This window comes from Astyanax mexicanus, unplaced genomic scaffold (genome assembly GCF_023375975.1).
Source record: "Astyanax mexicanus isolate ESR-SI-001 unplaced genomic scaffold, AstMex3_surface scaffold_33, whole genome shotgun sequence".
Lineage (NCBI taxonomy): Eukaryota > Metazoa > Chordata > Actinopteri > Characiformes > Acestrorhamphidae > Astyanax > Astyanax mexicanus.
Window position 1 is genome coordinate 1,888,378 of NW_026040043.1, and position 18,432 is coordinate 1,906,809.

Sequence of the window (18,432 nt, forward strand, 5' to 3'; positions counted from 1 at the left end):
TACTAAATCTCAAATACTGAATACTGAATATAGAATACTGAATACTGAATCTCTAATACTGAATACTGAATCTCTAATACTGAATACTGAATATAGAGTACTGAATACTGAATCTCAAATCCTGTACTAATACTATATTCCAAATCTAAACAACTGCTTAGTAAATCGTATCTATTAAATACATAATCTTGAATAATATACACTTAATCTTCAATATCGAAAATACAATCTCAAATCCTGGATACTATGTATCTAATGCTAAAGTACTGAATCTCAACATTCAATTCTGAAGTTACTATATTGTCTACCAGTAGTTCATCTTAGCACTACAGTAGTAAGTGCTTATATGGAAAGTGTAAATGTTGTGCTGTGAGTAATTAACACTGGATATTTAGTAAAGGCGGGTCATTGTATAGTGATCCGCTGTGAGCAGGATTCGAACCTGCGTGGGGAAACCCCATTGGATTTCGAGTCCAACGCCTTAACCTCTCGGCCATCACAGCCCTGACGCTCACCCTCTACTGAAAGTTCTGAAAGTACTGAATACTGAATCTCTAATACTAAATACTGAATCTCTAATACTGAATTCTGAATATAGAGTACTGAATACTGAAACTCACGGCCATCACAGCCCTGACAGCTCATCCTCTACTGAAAGTACTGAGTACTGAATTCCTAATACTGAATAAGGAATCTCAAATACTGAATACTGAATCTCTAATACTGAAAAATGAATCTCCAATCCTGAATACCAAATCTCTAATACTATGTTCCAATCTAAACAACTGCTTAGTAAATCTTATATGCTAAATACAGAATCTTGAATAATAAATACTTAATCATCAATATTAAAAATGTAATCTCAAATCCTGGATATTATGTCTCTAATGCTAAAGTACTGAATTTCAACATTCAGTTCTGTAGTTACTACATAATATGTTGTCTACCAGTAGTCTACCTTATCACTACAGTAATGTGTCATCATATGGAAAGTGTAAATGTGGTCATGCTGTGAGTAATACACACTGGATATTTAGTATAGTGAATCGCTGTGAGCAGGATTTGAACCTGCGCGGGGAAACCCCATTGGATTTCAAGTCCAACGCCTTAACCACTCGGCCATCACAGCCCTGACAGCTCACCCTCTACTTACTGAATACTGAATCTCTAATACTAAATACTGAAAAGAGACTACTGAATCTCTCATACTAAATTCTAAATCGATAGTACTGAATATGGAGTACTGAATGCTGAATATAGACTACTGAACACTGATTCTCTAATATTGAATACTGAATCTCAAATACTGAATACTGAATCAGAAATTCTGAATACTGAATCTCTAATACTAAATACTGAATATAGAGTACTGAATACTGAATGTCTAATACTAAATACTGAATATAGAATACTGAATACTAAATCTCTAATACTAAATACTGAATATAGAATACTGAATACTAAGTCTCTAATACTGAATAATGAATATAGAGTACTGAATACTGAATCTCTAATACTGAATACTGAATCTCAAATCCTTTACTAATACTATATTCCAAATCTTGAATAATAAATACTTAATCTTCAATATTGAAAATATAATCTCAAATCCTGGATACTATGTATCTAATGCTAAAGTACTGAATCTCAACATTCAATTCTGAAGTTACTATATAATATTTTGTCTACCAGTAGTTTACCTTATCACTACAGTAGTAAGTGCTTATATGGAAAGTGTAAATGTTGTGCTGTGAGTAGCACACACTGGATATTTAGTGAAGGCGGGTCAGTGTATAATGATTCGCTGTGAGCAGGATTTGAACCTGCGCGGGGAAACCCCATTGGATTTCAAGTCCAACGCCTTAACCACTCGGCCATCACAGCCCTGACAGCTCACCCTCTACTGAGAGTACTGAATACTGAATATCTAATACTGAATACGGAAAAGAGACTACTGACTACTGAATCTCTCATACTACATTCTAAATCGATAGTACTGAATATAGAGTACTGAACGCTGAATATAGACTACTGAACACTGATTCTCTAATATTGAATACTAAATCTCAAATACTGAATACTGAATATAGAATACTGAATACTGAATCTCTAATACTGAATACTGAATCTCTAATACTGAATACTGAATATAGAGTACTGAATACTGAATCTCAAATCCTGTACTAATACTATATTCCAAATCTAAACAACTGCTTAGTAAATCGTATCTATTAAATACATAATCTTGAATAATATACACTTAATCTTCAATATCGAAAATACAATCTCAAATCCTGGATACTATGTATCTAATGCTAAAGTACTGAATCTCAACATTCAATTCTGAAGTTACTATATTGTCTACCAGTAGTTCATCTTAGCACTACAGTAGTAAGTGCTTATATGGAAAGTGTAAATGTTGTGCTGTGAGTAATTAACACTGGATATTTAGTGAAGGCGGGTCAGTGTATAATGATTCGCTGTGAGCAGGATTCGAACCTGCGCGGGGAAACCCCATTGGATTTCGAGTCCAAAGCCTTAACCTCTCGGCCATCACAGCCCTGACGCTCACCCTCTACTGAAAGTTCTGAAAGTACTGAATACTGAATCTCTAATACTAAATACTGAATCTCTAATACTGAATTCTGAATATAGAGTACTGAATACTGAAACTCACGGCCATCACAGCCCTGACAGCTCATCCTCTACTGAAAGTACTGAGTACTGAATTCCTAATACTGAATAAGGAATCTCAAATACTGAATACTGAATCTCTAATACTGAAAAATGAATCTCCAATCCTGAATACCAAATCTCTAATACTATGTTCCAATCTAAACAACTGCTTAGTAAATCTTATATGCTAAATACAGAATCTTGAATAATAATTACTTAATCATCAATATTAAAAATGTAATCTCAAATCCTGGATATTATGTCTCTAATGCTAAAGTACTGAATTTCAACATTCAGTTCTGAAGTTACTACATAATATGTTGTCTACCAGTAGTCTACCTTATCACTACAGTAATGTGTCATCATATGGAAAGTGTAAATGTGGTCATGCTGTGAGTAATACACACTGGATATTTAGTATAATGAATCGCTGTGAGCAGGATTTGAACCTGCGCGGGGAAACCCCATTGGATTTCAAGTCCAACGCCTTAACCACTCGGCCATCACAGCCCTGACAGCTCACCCTCTACTTACTGAATACTGAATCTCTAATACTAAATACTGAAAAGAGACTACTGAATCTCTCATACTAAATTCTAAATCGATAGTACTGAATATGGAGTACTGAATGCTGAATATAGACTACTGAACACTGATTCTCTAATATTGAATACTGAATCTCAAATACTGAATACTGAATCAGAAATTCTGAATACTGAATCTCTAATACTAAATACTGAATATAGAGTACTGAATACTGAATGTCTAATACTAAATATTGAATATAGAATACTGAATACTGAATCTCTAATACTAAATACTGAATATAGAATACTAAATACTAAATCTCTAATATTGAATAATGAATATAGAGTACTGAATACTGAATCTCTAATACTGAATACTGAATCTCAAATCCTGTACTAATACTATATTCCAAATCTTGAATAATAAATACTTAATCTTCAATATTGAAAATATAATCTCAAATCCTGGATACTATGTATCTAATGCTAAAGTACTGAATCTCAACATTCAATTCTGAAGTTACTATATAATATTTTGTCTACCAGTAGTTTACCTTATCACTACAGTAGTAAGTGCTTATATGGAAAGTGTAAATGTTGTGCTGTGAGTAGCACACACTGGATATTTAGTGAAGGCGGGTCAGTGTATAATGATTCGCTGTGAGCAGGATTTGAACCTGCGCGGGGAAACCCCATTGGATTTCAAGTCCAACGCCTTAACCACTCGGCCATCACAGCCCTGACAGCTCACTCTCTACTGAGAGTACTGAATACTGAATCTCTAATACTGAATACTGAAAAGAGACTACTGACTACTGAATCTCTCATACTAAATTCTAAATCGATAGTACTGAATATAGAGTACTGAACGCTGAATATAGACTACTGAACACTGATTCTCTAATATTGAATACTAAATCTCAAGTACTGAATACTGAATATAGAATACTGAATACTGAATCTCTAATACTGAATACTGAATCTCTAATACTGAATACTGAATATAGAGTACTGAATACTGAATCTCAAATCCTGTACTAATCCTATATTCCAAATCTAAACAACTGCTTAGTAAATCGTATCTATTAAATACATAATCTTGAATAATATACACTTAATCTTCAATATCGAAAATACAATCTCAAATCCTGGATACTATGTATCTAATGCTAAAGTACTGAATCTCAACATTCAATTCTGAAGTTACTATATTGTCTACCAGTAGTTCATCTTAGCACTACAGTAGTAAGTGCTTATATGGAAAGTGTAAATGTTGTGCTGTGAGTAATTAACACTGGATATTTAGTGAAGGCGGGTCAGTGTATAGTGATCCGCTGTGAGCAGGATTCTAACCTGCGCGGGGAAACCCCATTGGATTTCGAGTCCAACGCCTTAACCTCTCGGCCATCACAGACCTGACGCTCACCCTCTACTGAAAGTTCTGAAAGTACTGAATACTGAATCTCTAATACTAAATACTGAATCTCTAATACTGAATTCTGAATATAGAGTACTGAATACTGAAACTCACGGCCATCACAGCCCTGACAGCTCATCCTCTACTGAAAGTACTGAGTACTGAATTCCTAATACTGAATAAGGAATCTCAAATACTGAATCTCTAATACTGAAAAATGAATCTCCAATCCTGAATACCAAATCTCTAATACTATGTTCCAATCTAAACAACTGCTTAGTAAATCTTATATGCTAAATACAGAATCTTGAATAATAAATACTTAATCATCAATATTAAAAATGTAATCTCAAATCCTGGATATTATGTCTCTAATGCTAAAGTACTGAATTTCAACATTCAGTTCTGAAGTTACTACATAATATGTTGTCTACCAGTAGTCTACCTTATCACTACAGTAATGTGTCATCATATGGAAAGTGTAAATGTGGTCATGCTGTGAGTAATACACACTGGATATTTAGTATAATGAATCGCTGTGAGCAGGATTTGAACCTGCGCGGGGAAACCCCATTGGATTTCAAGTCCAACGCCTTAACCACTCGGCCATCACAGCCCTGACAGCTCACCCTCTACTTACTGAATACTGAATCTCTAATACTAAATACTGAAAAGAGACTACTGAATCTCTCATACTAAATTCTAAATCGATAGTACTGAATATGGAGTACTGAATGCTGAATATAGACTACTGAACACTGATTCTCTAATATTGAATACTGAATCTCAAATACTGAATACTGAATCAGAAATTCTGAATACTGAATCTCTAATACTAAATACTGAATATAGAGTACTGAATACTGAATGTCTAATACTAAATATTGAATATAGAATACTGAATACTGAATCTCTAATACTAAATATTGAATAAAGAATACTAAATACTAAATCTCTAATATTGAATAATGAATATAGAGTACTGAATACTGAATCTCTAATACTGAATACTGAATCTCAAATCCTGTACTAATACTATATTCCAAATCTTGAATAATAAATACTTAATCTTCAATATTGAAAATATAATCTCAAATCCTGGATACTATGTATCTAATGCTAAAGTACTGAATCTCAACATTCAATTCTGAAGTTACTATATAATATTTTGTCTACCAGTAGTTTACCTTATCACTACAGTAGTAAGTGCTTATATGGAAAGTGTAAATGTTGTGCTGTGAGTAGCACACACTGGATATTTAGTGAAGGCGGGTCAGTGTATAATGATTCGCTGTGAGCAGGATTTGAACCTGCGCGGGGAAACCCCATTGGATTTCAAGTCCAACGCCTTAACCACTCGGCCATCACAGCCCTGACAGCTCACTCTCTACTGAGAGTACTGAATACTGAATCTCTAATACTGAATACTGAAAAGAGACTACTGACTACTGAATCTCTCATACTAAATTCTAAATCGATAGTACTGAATATAGAGTACTGAACGCTGAATATAGACTACTGAACACTGATTCTCTAATATTGAATACTAAATCTCAAGTACTGAATACTGAATATAGAATACTGAATACTGAATCTCTAATACTGAATACTGAATCTCTAATACTGAATACTGAATATAGAGTACTGAATACTGAATCTCAAATCCTGTACTAATCCTATATTCCAAATCTAAACAACTGCTTAGTAAATCGTATCTATTAAATACATAATCTTGAATAATATACACTTAATCTTCAATATCGAAAATACAATCTCAAATCCTGGATACTATGTATCTAATGCTAAAGTACTGAATCTCAACATTCAATTCTGAAGTTACTATATTGTCTACCAGTAGTTCATCTTAGCACTACAGTAGTAAGTGCTTATAAGGAAAGTGTAAATGTTGTGCTGTGAGTAATTAACACTGGATATTTAGTGAAGGCGGGTCAGTGTATAATGATTCGCTGTGAGCAGGATTCGAACCTGCGCGGGGAAACCCCATTGGATTTCGAGTCCAACGCCTTAACCTCTCGGCCATCACAGCCCTGACAGCTCACCCTCTACTGAAAGTTCTGAAAGTACTGAATACTGAATCTCTAATACTAAATACTGAATCTCTAATACTGAATTCTGAATATAGAGTACTGAATACTGAAACTCACGGCCATCACAGCCCTGACAGCTCATCCTCTAATGAAAGTACTGAGTACTGAATTCCTAATACTGAATAAGGAACCTCAAATACTGAATACTGAATCTCTAATACTGAAAAATGAATCTCCAATCCTGAATACCAAATCTCTAATACTATGTTCCAATCTAAACAACTGCTTAGTAAATCTTATATGCTAAATACAGAATCTTGAATAATACATACTTAATCTTCAATATTAAAAATGTAATCTCAAATCCTGGATATTATGTCTCTAATGCTAAAGTACTGAATTTCAACATTCAGTTCTGTAGTTACTACATAATATGTTGTCTACCAGTAGTCTACCTTATCACTACAGTAATGTGTCATCATATGGAAAGTGTAAATGTGGTCATGCTGTGAGTAATACACACTGGATATTTAGTATAATGAATCGCTGTGAGCAGGATTTGAACCTGCGCGGGGAAACCCCATTGGATTTCAAGTCCAACGCCTTAACCACTCGGCCATCACAGCCCTGACAGCTCACCCTCTACTTACTGAATACTGAATCTCTAATACTAAATACTGAAAAGAGACTACTGAATCTCTCATACTAAATTCTAAATCGATAGTACTGAATATGGAGTACTGAATGCTGAATATAGACTACTGAACACTGATTCTCTAATATTGAATACTGAATCTCAAATACTGAATACTGAATCAGAAATTCTGAATACTGAATCTCTAATACTAAATACTGAATATAGAGTACTGAATACTGAATGTCTAATACTAAATATTGAATATAGAATACTGAATACTGAATCTCTAATACTAAATACTGAATATAGAATACTGAATACTAAATCTCTAATACTGAATAATGAATATAGAGTACTGAATACTGAATCTCTAATACTGAATACTGAATCTCAAATCCTGTACTAATACTATATTCCAAATCTTGAATAATAAATACTTAATCTTCAATATTGAAAATATAATCTCAAATCCTGGATACTATGTATCTAATGCTAAAGTACTGAATCTCAACATTCAATTCTGAAGTTACTATATAATATTTTGTCTACCAGTAGTTTACCTTATCACTACATTAGTAAGTGCTTATATGGAAAGTGTAAATGTTGTGCTGTGAGTAGCACACACTGGATATTTAGTGAAGGCGGGTCAGTGTATAATGATTCGCTGTGAGCAGGATTTGAACCTGCGCGGGGAAACCCCATTGGATTTCAAGTCCAACGCCTTAACCACTCGGCCATCACAGCCCTGACAGCTCACTCTCTACTGAGAGTACTGAATACTGAATCTCTAATACTGAATACTGAAAAGAGACTACTGACTACTGAATCTCTCATACTAAATTCTAAATCGATAGTACTGAATATAGAGTACTGAACGCTGAATATAGACTACTGAACACTGATTCTCTAATATTGAATACTAAATCTCAAGTACTGAATACTGAATATAGAATACTGAATACTGAATCTCTAATACTGAATACTGAATCTCTAATACTGAATACTGAATATAGAGTACTGAATACTGAATCTCAAATCCTGTACTAATCCTATATTCCAAATCTAAACAACTGCTTAGTAAATCGTATCTATTAAATACATAATCTTGAATAATATACACTTAATCTTCAATATCGAAAATACAATCTCAAATCCTGGATACTATGTATCTAATGCTAAAGTACTGAATCTCAACATTCAATTCTGAAGTTACTATATTGTCTACCAGTAGTTCATCTTAGCACTACAGTAGTAAGTGCTTATATGGAAAGTGTAAATGTTGTGCTGTGAGTAATTAACACTGGATATTTAGTGAAGGCGGGTCAGTGTATAATGATTCGCTGTGAGCAGGATTCGAACCTGCGCGGGGAAACCCCATTGGATTTCGAGTCCAACGCCTTAACCTCTCGGCCATCACAGCCCTGACAGCTCACCCTCTACTGAAAGTTCTGAAAGTACTGAATACTGAATCTCTAATACTAAATACTGAATCTCTAATACTGAATTCTGAATATAGAGTACTGAATACTGAAACTCACGGCCATCACAGCCCTGACAGCTCATCCTCTACTGAAAGTACTGAGTACTGAATTCCTAATACTGAATAAGGAATCTCAAATACTGAATACTGAATCTCTAATACTGAAAAATGAATCTCCAATCCTGAATACCAAATCTCTAATACTATGTTCCAATCTAAACAACTGCTTAGTAAATCTTATATGCTAAATACAGAATCTTGAATAATAAATACTTAATCATCAATATTAAAAATGTAATCTCAAATCCTGGATATTATGTCTCTAATGCTAAAGTACTGAATTTCAACATTCAGTTCTGTAGTTACTACATAATATGTTGTCTACCAGTAGTCTACCTTATCACTACAGTAATGTGTCATCATATGGAAAGTGTAAATGTGGTCATGCTGTGAGTAATACACACTGGATATTTAGTATAATGAATCGCTGTGAGCAGGATTTGAACCTGCGCGGGGAAACCCCATTGGATTTCAAGTCCAACGCCTTAACCACTCGGCCATCACAGCCCTGACAGCTCACCCTCTACTTACTGAATACTGAATCTCTAATACTAAATACTGAAAAGTGACTACTGAATCTCTCATACTAAATTCTAAATCGATAGTACTGAATATGGAGTACTGAATGCTGAATATAGACTACTGAACACTGATTCTCTAATATTGAATACTGAATCTCAAATACTGAATACTGAATCAGAAATTCTGAATACTGAATCTCTAATACTAAATACTGAATATAGAGTACTGAATACTGAATGTCTAATACTAAATATTGAATATAGAATACTGAATACTGAATCTCTAATACTAAATACTGAATATAGAATACTGAATACTAAATCTCTAATACTGAATAATGAATATAGAGTACTGAATACTGAATCTCTAATACTGAATACTGAATCTCAAATCCTGTACTAATACTATATTCCAAATCTTGAATAATAAATACTTAATCTTCAATATTGAAAATATAATCTCAAATCCTGGATACTATGTATCTAATGCTAAAGTACTGAATCTCAACATTCAATTCTGAAGTTACTATATAATATTTTGTCTACCAGTAGTTTACCTTATCACTACAGTAGTAAGTGCTTATATGGAAAGTGTAAATGTTGTGCTGTGAGTAGCACACACTGGATATTTAGTGAAGGCGGGTCAGTGTATAATGATTCGCTGTGAGCAGGATTTGAACCTGCGCGGGGAAACCCCATTGGATTTCAAGTCCAACACCTTAACCACTCGGCCATCACAGCCCTGACAGCTCACTCTCTACTGAGAGTACTGAATACTGAATCTCTAATACTGAATACTGAAAAGAGACTACTGACTACTGAATCTCTCATACTAAATTGTAAATCGATAGTACTGAATATAGAGTACTGAACGCTGAATATAGACTACTGAACACTGATTCTCTAATATTGAATACTAAATCTCAAGTACTGAATACTGAATATAGAATACTGAATACTGAATCTCTAATACTGAATACTGAATCTCTATTACTGAATACTGAATATAGAGTACTGAATACTGAATCTCAAATCCTGTACTAATCCTATATTCCAAATCTAAACAACTGCTTAGTAAATCGTATCTATTAAATACATAATCTTGAATAATATACACTTAATCTTCAATATCGAAAATACAATCTCAAATCCTGGATACTATGTATCTAATGCTAAAGTACTGAATCTCAACATTCAATTCTGAAGTTACTATATTGTCTACCAGTAGTTCATCTTAGCACTACAGTAGTAAGTGCTTATATGGAAAGTGTAAATGTTGTGCTGTGAGTAGTACACACTGGATATTTAGTGAAGGCGGGTCAGTGTATAATGATTCGCTGTGAGCAGGATTCTAACCTGCGCGGGGAAACCCCATTGGATTTCGAGTCCAACGCCTTAACCTCTCGGCCATCACAGCCCTGACAGCTCACCCTCTACTGAAAGTTCTGAAAGTACTGAATACTGAATCTCTAATACTAAATACTGAATCTCTAATACTGAATTCTGAATATAGAGTACTGAATACTGAAACTCACGGCCATCACAGCCCTGACAGCTCATCCTCTACTGAAAGTACTGAGTACTGAATTCCTAATACTGAATAAGGAATCTCAAATACTGAATACTGAATCTCTAATACTGAAAAATGAATCTCCAATCCTGAATACCAAATCTCTAATACTATGTTCCAATCTAAACAACTGCTTAGTAAATCTTATATGCTAAATACAGAATCTTGAATAATACATACTTAATCTTCAATATTAAAAATGTAATCTCAAATCCTGGATATTATGTCTCTAATGCTAAAGTACTGAATTTCAACATTCAGTTCTGTAGTTACTACATAATATGTTGTCTACCAGTAGTCTACCTTATCACTACAGTAATGTGTCATCATATGGAAAGTGTAAATGTGGTCATGCTGTGAGTAATACACACTGGATATTTAGTATAGTGAATCGCTGTGAGCAGGATTTGAACCTGCGCGGGGGAAACCCCATTGGATTTCAAGTCCAACGCCTTAACCACTCGGCCATCACAGCCCTGACAGCTCACCCTCTACTTACTGAATACTGAATCTCTCATACTAAATACTGAAAAGAGACTACTGAATCTCTCATACTAAATTCTAAATCGATAGTACTGAATATGGAGTACTGAATGCTGAATATAGACTACTGAACACTGATTCTCTAATATTGAATACTGAATCTCAAATACTGAATACTGAATCAGAAATTCTGAATACTGAATCTCTAATACTAAATACTGAATATAGAGTACTGAATACTGAATGTCTAATACTAAATACTGAAAATAGAATACTGAATACTAAATCTCTAATACTAAATACTGAATATAGAATACTGAATACTAAGTCTCTAATACTGAATAATGAATATAGAGTACTGAATACTGAATCTCTAATACTGAATACTGAATCTCAAATCCTTTACTAATACTATATTCCAAATCTTGAATAATAAATACTTAATCTTCAATATTGAAAATATAATCTCAAATCCTGGATACTATGTATCTAATGCTAAAGTACTGAATCTCAACATTCAATTCTGAAGTTACTATATAATATTTTGTCTACCAGTAGTTTACCTTATCACTACAGTAGTAAGTGCTTATATGGAAAGTGTAAATGTTGTGCTGTGAGTAGCACACACTGGATATTTAGTGAAGGCGGGTCAGTGTATAATGATTCGCTGTGAGCAGGATTTGAACCTGCGCGGGGAAACCCCATTGGATTTCAAGTCCAACGCCTTAACCACTCGGCCATCACAGCCCTGACAGCTCACCCTCTACTGAGAGTACTGAATACTGAATATCTAATACTGAATACGGAAAAGAGACTACTGACTACTGAATCTCTCATACTACATTCTAAATCGATAGTACTGAATATAGAGTACTGAACGCTGAATATAGACTACTGAACACTGATTCTCTAATATTGAATACTAAATCTCAAATACTGAATACTGAATATAGAATACTGAATACTGAATCTCTAATACTGAATACTGAATCTCTAATACTGAATACTGAATATAGAGTACTGAATACTGAATCTCAAATCCTGTACTAATACTATATTCCAAATCTAAACAACTGCTTAGTAAATCGTATCTATTAAATACATAATCTTGAATAATATACACTTAATCTTCAATATCGAAAATACAATCTCAAATCCTGGATACTATGTATCTAATGCTAAAGTACTGAATCTCAACATTCAATTCTGAAGTTACTATATTGTCTACCAGTAGTTCATCTTAGCACTACAGTAGTAAGTGCTTATATGGAAAGTGTAAATGTTGTGCTGTGAGTAATTAACACTGGATATTTAGTGAAGGCGGGTCAGTGTATAGTGATCCGCTGTGAGCAGGATTCGAACCTGCGCGGGGAAACCCCATTGGATTTCGAGTCCAACGCCTTAACCTCTCGGCCATCACAGCCCTGACGCTCACCCTCTACTGAAAGTTCTGAAAGTACTGAATACTGAATCTCTAATACTAAATACTGAATCTCTAATACTGAATTCTGAATATAGAGTACTGAATACTGAAACTCACGGCCATCACAGCCCTGACAGCTCATCCTCTACTGAAAGTACTGAGTACTGAATTCCTAATACTGAATAAGGAATCTCAAATACTGAATACTGAATCTCTAATACTGAAAAATGAATCTCCAATCCTGAATACCAAATCTCTAATACTATGTTCCAATCTAAACAACTGCTTAGTAAATCTTATATGCTAAATACAGAATCTTGAATAATAAATACTTAATCATCAATATTAAAAATGTAATCTCAAATCCTGGATATTATGTCTCTAATGCTAAAGTACTGAATTTCAACATTCAGTTCTGTAGTTACTACATAATATGTTGTCTACCAGTAGTCTACCTTATCACTACAGTAATGTGTCATCATATGGAAAGTGTAAATGTGGTCATGCTGTGAGTAATACACACTGGATATTTAGTATAATGAATCGCTGTGAGCAGGATTTGAACCTGCGCGGGGAAACCCCATTGGATTTCAAGTCCAACGCCTTAACCACTCGGCCATCACAGCCCTGACAGCTCACCCTCTACTTACTGAATACTGAATCTCTAATACTAAATACTGAAAAGAGACTACTGAATCTCTCATACTAAATTCTAAATCGATAGTACTGAATATAGAGTACTGAATGCTGAATATAGACTACTGAACACTGATTCTCTAATATTGAATACTGAATCTCAAATACTGAATACTGAATCAGAAATTCTGAATACTGAATCTCTAATACTAAATACTGAATATAGAGTACTGAATACTGAATGTCTAATACTAAATACTGAATATAGAATACTGAATACTAAATCTCTAATACTAAATACTGAATATAGAATACTGAATACTAAGTCTCTAATACTGAATAATGAATATAGAGTACTGAATACTGAATCTCTAATACTGAATACTGAATCTCAAATCCTTTACTAATACTATATTCCAAATCTTGAATAATAAATACTTAATCTTCAATATTGAAAATATAATCTCAAATCCTGGATACTATGTATCTAATGCTAAAGTACTGAATCTCAACATTCAATTCTGAAGTTACTATATAATATTTTGTCTACCAGTAGTTTACCTTATCACTACAGTAGTAAGTGCTTATATGGAAAGTGTAAATGTTGTGCTGTGAGTAGCACACACTGGATATTTAGTGAAGGCGGGTCAGTGTATAATGATTCGCTGTGAGCAGGATTCGAACCTGCGCGGGGAAACCCCATTGGATTTCGAGTCCAACGCCTTAACCTCTCGGCCATCACAGCCCTGACAGCTCACCCTCTACTGAAAGTTCTGAAAGTACTGAATACTGAATCTCTAATACTAAATACTGAATCTCTAATACTGAATTCTGAATATAGAGTACTGAATACTGAAACTCACGGCCATCACAGCCCTGACAGCTCATCCTCTACTGAAAGTACTGAGTACTGAATTCCTAATACTGAATAAGGAACCTCAAATACTGAATACTGAATCTCTAATACTGAAAAATGAATCTCCAATCCTGAATACCAAATCTCTAATACTATGTTCCAATCTAAACAACTGCTTAGTAAATCTTATATGCTAAATACAGAATCTTGAATAATACATACTTAATCTTCAATATTAAAAATGTAATCTCAAATCCTGGATATTATGTCTCTAATGCTAAAGTACTGAATTTCAACATTCAGTTCTGTAGTTACTACATAATATGTTGTCTACCAGTAGTCTACCTTATCACTACAGTAATGTGTCATCATATGGAAAGTGTAAATGTGGTCATGCTGTGAGTAATACACACTGGATATTTAGTATAATGAATCGCTGTGAGCAGGATTTGAACCTGCGCGGGGAAACCCCATTGGATTTCAAGTCCAACGCCTTAACCACTCGGCCATCACAGCCCTGACAGCTCACCCTCTACTTACTGAATACTGAATCTCTAATACTAAATACTGAAAAGAGACTACTGAATCTCTCATACTAAATTCTAAATCGATAGTACTGAATATAGAGTACTGAACGCTGAATATAGACTACTGAACACTGATTCTCTAATATTGAATACTAAATCTCAAGTACTGAATACTGAATATAGAATACTGAATACTGAATCTCTAATACTGAATACTGAATATAGAGTACTGAATACTGAATCTCAAATCCTGTACTAATCCTATATTCCAAATCTAAACAACTGCTTAGTAAATCGTATCTATTAAATACATAATCTTGAATAATATACACTTAATCTTCAATATCGAAAATACAATCTCAAATCCTGGATACTATGTATCTAATGCTAAAGTACTGAATCTCAACATTCAATTCTGAAGTTACTATATTGTCTACCAGTAGTTCATCTTAGCACTACAGTAGTAAGTGCTTATAAGGAAAGTGTAAATGTTGTGCTGTGAGTAGCACACACTGGATATTTAGTGAAGGCGGGTCAGTGCATAATGATTCGCTGTGAGCAGGATTCGAACCTGCGCGGGGAAACCCCATTGGATTTCGAGTCCAACGCCTTAACTTCTCGGCCATCACAGCCCTGACAGCTCACCCTCTACTGAAAGTTCTGAAAGTACTGAATACTGAATCTCTAATACTAAATACTGAATCTCTAATACTGAATTCTGAATATAGAGTACTGAATACTGAAACTCACGGCCATCACAGCCCTGACAGCTCATCCTCTACTGAAAGTACTGAGTACTGAATTCCTAATACTGAATAAGGAACCTCAAATACTGAATACTGAATCTCTAATACTGAAAAATGAATCTCCAATCCTGAATACCAAATCTCTAATACTATGTTCCAATCTAAACAACTGCTTAGTAAATCTTATATGCTAAATACAGAATCTTGAATAATACATACTTAATCTTCAATATTAAAAATGTAATCTCAAATCCTGGATATTATGTCTCTAATGCTAAAGTACTGAATTACAACATTCAGTTCTGTAGTTACTACATAATATGTTGTCTACCAGTAGTCTACCTTATCACTACAGTAATGTGTCATCATATGGAAAGTGTAAATGTGGTCATGCTGTGAGTAATACACACTGGATATTTAGTATAATGAATCGCTGTGAGCAGGATTTGAACCTGCGCGGGGAAACCCCATTGGATTTCAAGTCCAACGCCTTAACCACTCGGCCATCAAAGCCCTGACAGCTCATCCTCTACTTACTGAATACTGAATCTCTAATACTAAATACTGAAAAGAGACTACTGAATCTCTCATACTAAATTCTAAATCGATAGTACTGAATATGGAGTACTGAATGCTGAATATAGACTACTGAACACTGATTCTCTAATATTGAATACTGAATCTCAAATACTGAATACTGAATCAGAAATTCTGAATACTGAATCTCTAATACTAAATACTGAATATAGAGTACTGAATACTGAATGTCTAATACTAAATATTGAATATAGAATACTGAATACTGAATCTCTAATACTAAATACTGAATATAGAATACTGAATACTAAATCTCTAATACTGAATAATGAATATAGAGTACTGAATACTGAATCTCTAATACTGAATACTGAATCTCAAATCCTGTACTAATACTATATTCCAAATCTTGAATAATAAATACTTAATCTTCAATATTGAAAATATAATCTCAAATCCTGGATACTATGTATCTAATGCTAAAGTACTGAATCTCAACATTCAATTCTGAAGTTACTATATAATATTTTGTCTACCAGTAGTTTACCTTATCACTACAGTAGTAAGTGCTTATATGGAAAGTGTAAATGTTGTGCTGTGAGTAGCACACACTGGATATTTAGTGAAGGCGGGTCAGTGTATAATGATTCGCTGTGAGCAGGATTTGAACCTGCGCGGGGAAACCCCATTGGATTTCAAGTCCAACGCCTTAACCACTCGGCCATCACAGCCCTGACAGCTCACTCTCTACTGAGAGTACTGAATACTGAATCTCTAATACTGAATACTGAAAAGAGACTACTGACTACTGAATCTCTCATACTAAATTCTAAATCGATAGTACTGAATATAGAGTACTGAACGCTGAATATAGACTACTGAACACTGATTCTCTAATATTGAATACTAAATCTCAAGTACTGAATACTGAATATAGAATACTGAATACTGAATCTCTAATACTGAATACTGAATCTCTAATACTGAATACTGAATATAGAGTACTGAATACTGAATCTCAAATCCTGTACTAATCCTATATTCCAAATCTAAACAACTGCTTAGTAAATCGTATCTATTAAATACATAATCTTGAATAATATACACTTAATCTTCAATATCGAAAATACAATCTCAAATCCTGGATACTATGTATCTAATGCTAAAGTACTGAATCTCAACATTCAATTCTGAAGTTACTATATTGTCTACCAGTAGTTCATCTTAGCACTACAGTAGTAAGTGCTTATAAGGAAAGTGTAAATGTTGTGCTGTGAGTAATTAACACTGGATATTTAGTGAAGGCGGGTCAGTGTATAATGATTCGCTGTGAGCAGGATTCGAACCTGCGCGGGGAAACCCCATTGGATTTCGAGTCCAACGCCTTAACCTCTCGGCCATCACAGCCCTGACAGCTCACCCTCTACTGAAAGTTCTGAAAGTACTGAATACTGAATCTCTAATACTAAATACTGAATCTCTAATACTGAATTCTGAATATAGAGTACTGAATACTGAAACTCACGGCCATCACAGCCCTGACAGCTCATCCTCTACTGAAAGTACTGAGTACTGAATTCCTAATACTGAATAAGGAACCTCAAATACTGAATACTGAATCTCTAATACTGAAAAATGAATCTCCAATCCTGAATACCAAATCTCTAATACTATGTTCCAATCTAAACAACTGCTTAGTAAATCTTATATGCTAAATACAGAATCTTGAATAATACATACTTAATCTTCAATATTAAAAATGTAATCTCAAATCCTGGATATTATGTCTCTAATGCTAAAGTACTGAATTTCAACATTCAGTTCTGTAGTTACTACATAATATGTTGTCTACCAGTAGTCTACCTTATCACTACAGTAATGTGTCATCATATGGAAAGTGTAAATGTGGTCATGCTGTGAGTAATACACACTGGATATTTAGTATAATGAATCGCTGTGAGCAGGATTTGAACCTGCGCGGGGAAACCCCATTGGATTTCAAGTCCAACGCCTTAACCACTCGGCCATCAAAGCCCTGACAGCTCATCCTCTACTTACTTAATACTGAATCTCTAATACTAAATACTGAAAAGAGACTACTGAATCTCTCATACTAAATTCTAAATCGATAGTACTGAATATGGAGTACTGAATGCTGAATATAGACTACTGAACACTGATTCTCTAATATTGAATACTGAATCTCAAATACTGAATACTGAATCAGAAATTCTGAATACTGAATCTCTAATACTAAATACTGAATATAGAGTACTGAATACTGAATG

The 18,432-nt window shown here is 34.1% G+C and overlaps 27 non-coding genes across 27 annotated transcripts; all 27 read right to left on the reverse strand.

Annotated features, from left to right (window-relative positions):
- Window positions 1-421: 421 nt before the first annotated feature.
- On the reverse strand, window positions 422-503 carry trnas-cga (transfer RNA serine (anticodon CGA)). Its single transcript has one exon. It is a non-coding gene; the product is annotated as a tRNA-Ser (tRNA).
- A 544-nt stretch (window positions 504-1,047) lies between these two features.
- On the reverse strand, window positions 1,048-1,129 carry trnas-uga (transfer RNA serine (anticodon UGA)). The gene has a single exon. It is a non-coding gene; the product is annotated as a tRNA-Ser (tRNA).
- Window positions 1,130-1,802: 673 nt separating this feature from the next.
- On the reverse strand, window positions 1,803-1,884 carry trnas-uga (transfer RNA serine (anticodon UGA)). Its single transcript has one exon. It is a non-coding gene; the product is annotated as a tRNA-Ser (tRNA).
- Window positions 1,885-2,478: 594 nt separating this feature from the next.
- Window positions 2,479-2,560, reverse strand: trnas-cga (transfer RNA serine (anticodon CGA)). Its single transcript has one exon. It is a non-coding gene; the product is annotated as a tRNA-Ser (tRNA).
- A 544-nt stretch (window positions 2,561-3,104) lies between these two features.
- On the reverse strand, window positions 3,105-3,186 carry trnas-uga (transfer RNA serine (anticodon UGA)). The gene has a single exon. It is a non-coding gene; the product is annotated as a tRNA-Ser (tRNA).
- A 673-nt stretch (window positions 3,187-3,859) lies between these two features.
- trnas-uga (transfer RNA serine (anticodon UGA)) lies at window positions 3,860-3,941 on the reverse strand. The gene has a single exon. It is a non-coding gene; the product is annotated as a tRNA-Ser (tRNA).
- Window positions 3,942-4,535: 594 nt separating this feature from the next.
- trnas-cga (transfer RNA serine (anticodon CGA)) lies at window positions 4,536-4,617 on the reverse strand. Its single transcript has one exon. It is a non-coding gene; the product is annotated as a tRNA-Ser (tRNA).
- Window positions 4,618-5,154: 537 nt separating this feature from the next.
- On the reverse strand, window positions 5,155-5,236 carry trnas-uga (transfer RNA serine (anticodon UGA)). The gene has a single exon. It is a non-coding gene; the product is annotated as a tRNA-Ser (tRNA).
- A 673-nt stretch (window positions 5,237-5,909) lies between these two features.
- On the reverse strand, window positions 5,910-5,991 carry trnas-uga (transfer RNA serine (anticodon UGA)). The gene has a single exon. It is a non-coding gene; the product is annotated as a tRNA-Ser (tRNA).
- A 594-nt stretch (window positions 5,992-6,585) lies between these two features.
- On the reverse strand, window positions 6,586-6,667 carry trnas-cga (transfer RNA serine (anticodon CGA)). Its single transcript has one exon. It is a non-coding gene; the product is annotated as a tRNA-Ser (tRNA).
- Window positions 6,668-7,212: 545 nt separating this feature from the next.
- On the reverse strand, window positions 7,213-7,294 carry trnas-uga (transfer RNA serine (anticodon UGA)). Its single transcript has one exon. It is a non-coding gene; the product is annotated as a tRNA-Ser (tRNA).
- A 673-nt stretch (window positions 7,295-7,967) lies between these two features.
- trnas-uga (transfer RNA serine (anticodon UGA)) lies at window positions 7,968-8,049 on the reverse strand. The gene has a single exon. It is a non-coding gene; the product is annotated as a tRNA-Ser (tRNA).
- Window positions 8,050-8,643: 594 nt separating this feature from the next.
- trnas-cga (transfer RNA serine (anticodon CGA)) lies at window positions 8,644-8,725 on the reverse strand. The gene has a single exon. It is a non-coding gene; the product is annotated as a tRNA-Ser (tRNA).
- A 545-nt stretch (window positions 8,726-9,270) lies between these two features.
- On the reverse strand, window positions 9,271-9,352 carry trnas-uga (transfer RNA serine (anticodon UGA)). Its single transcript has one exon. It is a non-coding gene; the product is annotated as a tRNA-Ser (tRNA).
- Window positions 9,353-10,025: 673 nt separating this feature from the next.
- Window positions 10,026-10,107, reverse strand: trnas-uga (transfer RNA serine (anticodon UGA)). The gene has a single exon. It is a non-coding gene; the product is annotated as a tRNA-Ser (tRNA).
- Window positions 10,108-10,701: 594 nt separating this feature from the next.
- Window positions 10,702-10,783, reverse strand: trnas-cga (transfer RNA serine (anticodon CGA)). The gene has a single exon. It is a non-coding gene; the product is annotated as a tRNA-Ser (tRNA).
- Window positions 10,784-11,328: 545 nt separating this feature from the next.
- Window positions 11,329-11,411, reverse strand: trnas-uga (transfer RNA serine (anticodon UGA)). Its single transcript has one exon. It is a non-coding gene; the product is annotated as a tRNA-Ser (tRNA).
- Window positions 11,412-12,084: 673 nt separating this feature from the next.
- trnas-cga (transfer RNA serine (anticodon CGA)) lies at window positions 12,085-12,166 on the reverse strand. The gene has a single exon. It is a non-coding gene; the product is annotated as a tRNA-Ser (tRNA).
- Window positions 12,167-12,760: 594 nt separating this feature from the next.
- Window positions 12,761-12,842, reverse strand: trnas-cga (transfer RNA serine (anticodon CGA)). The gene has a single exon. It is a non-coding gene; the product is annotated as a tRNA-Ser (tRNA).
- Window positions 12,843-13,386: 544 nt separating this feature from the next.
- trnas-cga (transfer RNA serine (anticodon CGA)) lies at window positions 13,387-13,468 on the reverse strand. The gene has a single exon. It is a non-coding gene; the product is annotated as a tRNA-Ser (tRNA).
- A 673-nt stretch (window positions 13,469-14,141) lies between these two features.
- On the reverse strand, window positions 14,142-14,223 carry trnas-cga (transfer RNA serine (anticodon CGA)). Its single transcript has one exon. It is a non-coding gene; the product is annotated as a tRNA-Ser (tRNA).
- Window positions 14,224-14,768: 545 nt separating this feature from the next.
- trnas-uga (transfer RNA serine (anticodon UGA)) lies at window positions 14,769-14,850 on the reverse strand. Its single transcript has one exon. It is a non-coding gene; the product is annotated as a tRNA-Ser (tRNA).
- Window positions 14,851-15,411: 561 nt separating this feature from the next.
- On the reverse strand, window positions 15,412-15,493 carry trnas-cga (transfer RNA serine (anticodon CGA)). Its single transcript has one exon. It is a non-coding gene; the product is annotated as a tRNA-Ser (tRNA).
- A 545-nt stretch (window positions 15,494-16,038) lies between these two features.
- Window positions 16,039-16,120, reverse strand: trnas-uga (transfer RNA serine (anticodon UGA)). Its single transcript has one exon. It is a non-coding gene; the product is annotated as a tRNA-Ser (tRNA).
- Window positions 16,121-16,793: 673 nt separating this feature from the next.
- Window positions 16,794-16,875, reverse strand: trnas-uga (transfer RNA serine (anticodon UGA)). The gene has a single exon. It is a non-coding gene; the product is annotated as a tRNA-Ser (tRNA).
- Window positions 16,876-17,469: 594 nt separating this feature from the next.
- Window positions 17,470-17,551, reverse strand: trnas-cga (transfer RNA serine (anticodon CGA)). Its single transcript has one exon. It is a non-coding gene; the product is annotated as a tRNA-Ser (tRNA).
- Window positions 17,552-18,096: 545 nt separating this feature from the next.
- Window positions 18,097-18,178, reverse strand: trnas-uga (transfer RNA serine (anticodon UGA)). Its single transcript has one exon. It is a non-coding gene; the product is annotated as a tRNA-Ser (tRNA).
- Between the last annotated feature and the right edge of the window lie 254 nt (window positions 18,179-18,432).